Here is a 2,500-nt window from a genome sequence, read left to right on the forward strand (position 1 = left end):
CTGCCGCAACCACAGACACGGCTCGCCCCCTCTCACTGGCGAAAAGCGCATCCCGACGTGACATAACTCCTTTGACACACTGACGCTGCCTCGGGCATCCACGTCCTACGGTCGATATCAACGAACCTCCCCCCCCCCCTCCCCCCCACAACACGCCATCCCATACCACATTGTGTACCGTACCCAAACCTAACGTGTACTGTACTACAACGCAATGTGTACCATAACACAACCCAGTTTGTACCTTAACCTAACCTATGTCACCTTAACCTAACCTATGTCACCTTAACCTAACCTATGTCACCTTAACCTAACCTATGTCACCTTAACCTAACCTATGTCACCTTAACCTAACCTATGTCACCTTAACCTAACCTATGTCACCTTAACCTAACCTATGTCACCTTAACCTAACCCATCTTGCACCTTAACCTAACCCATCTTGCACCTTAACCTAACCCATCTTGCACCTTAACCTAACCCATCTTGCACCTTAACCTAACCCATCTTGCACCTTAACCTAACCTATGTTGCACCTTAACCTAACCTGTGTTGCACCTTAACCTACCTCAATTTGCACCGCAATGTAACGCAATTTGCACCGCAATGTAACGCAATTTGCACCGCAATGTAACGCAATTTGCACCGCAATGTAACGCAATTTGCACCGCAATGTAACGCAATTTGCACCGCAATGTAACGCAATTTGCACCGCAATGTAACGCAATTTGCACCGCAATGTAACGCAATTTGCACCGCAATGTAACGCAATTTGCACCGCAATGTAACGCAATTTGCACCGCAATGTAACTCAATTTGCACCGCAATGTAACTCAATTTGCACCGCAATGTAACTCAATTTGCACCGCAATGTAACTCAATTTGCACCGCAATGTAACTCAATTTGCACCGCAATGTAACTCAATTTGCACCGCAATGTAACTCAATTTGCACCGCAATGTAACTCAATTTGCACCGCAATGTAATGCAATTTGCACCGCAATGTAATGCAATTTGTACCGCAATCTACCCCCACATTGTGCCTTAACCTAACCCACATTGTGCCTTAACCTAACCCACATTGTGCCTTAACCTAACCCACGTTGTGCCTTAACCTAACCCACGTTGTGCCTTAACCTAACCCACGTTGTGCCTTAACCTAACCCAAGTTGTGCCTTAACCTAACCCAAGTTGTGCCTTAACCTAACCCAAGTTGTGCCTTAACCTAACCCAAGTTGTGCCTTAACCTAACCCAAGTTGTGCCTTAACCTAACCCAAGTTGTGCCTTAACCTAACCCAAGTTGTGCCTTAACCTAACCCAAGTTGTGCCTTAACCTAACCCAAGTTGTGCCTTAACCTAACCCAAGTTGTGCCTTAACCTAACCCAAGTTGTGCCTTAACCTAACCCAAGTTGTGCCTTAACCTAACCCAAGTTGTGCCTTAACCTAACCCAAGTTGTGCCTTACCCTGCTCTGTAATTGGCATATGACACGTTACATTAATGTATTGTCCAACCGCAACCCGCTCAGAATGTTGTGTACACAGCTACGTGTCATCTCCCCATAACAGCTGCATTGCAGTGTGGTACGCCATAGAGACGTGTGGGAGTAATGGACGCAGTGGATGGCGATCAGCATGAGCCGTCTGTTCATGTAGTGGCGCGTGTATGCAGACGTAGTAGTCTCTTCTCACACAATGTGATAGCACGGTGCCCCGCGTTCCACATCTGCGACATGCTACAGAGGCCGGTTGACAGTTGGTCGCGCAATGGACATCGCATACGTACGGGGGCACCTTCCACGTGCCCTCTAGTCGGGCACATTTTGTTGCGTGGATGTGAGCGGATGTAGTGTGTCTTGACACCTGACAGGCAGGCATGCAATAATAGTTGACTTTGCAAACGGGGATGGACGTGTACGTTTACTGGTGACGTTACGCAAATGAACAACTGGTAACCCGTTGTGGTGCGGTTGTCCTTGCTGGAGGTACATCTGTGAGGGCAACGATCGGTACAGCTACGAAGCGGTCCCCACCATACCAACGAACGTGAATGTGAATCTGGGTGTGAAGCGATACGCGGCTGTGGGTGGGTGGGACTGTCCCCGGCCGGTGAGGGGGGGCCGCCCGGCGTGCTGGCCGCGCGGTGCGTGGGCGCACGCGCTACAGCCGGCTGGTGGGGGCGCCCAGTGGCAGGCGCGCCGGCCGACGGACGCGGCAGGCGGCGCAGCTGCGCGCCGGGGCACCCTGCGCGCGGCGCCGTGCAGCCAAAGTGGGTCCTCGCCGGCCCGGTGCGAAGCGCGGTGGACATCTGCAGTGTGCTGGTGCGATTGAGGACTGTGTGCGTTGAGGATGCGCCGCCGCCCGGCACTCGGCGCCGCGACGCCGTCTGCTGCTCGGTCGCCCCAGCGGTTCTCGCTGGTGGTTTGTATCGCAGTTGTGCAGACGTGTTGGCACGTGCGCTGTGCTGGGAGAGTTCGCTTCGGCACCCACGTGGGGCCTT

The sequence above is a fragment of the Schistocerca cancellata genome, unplaced genomic scaffold (genome assembly GCF_023864275.1).
Source record: "Schistocerca cancellata isolate TAMUIC-IGC-003103 unplaced genomic scaffold, iqSchCanc2.1 HiC_scaffold_995, whole genome shotgun sequence".
NCBI lineage: Eukaryota > Metazoa > Arthropoda > Insecta > Orthoptera > Acrididae > Schistocerca > Schistocerca cancellata.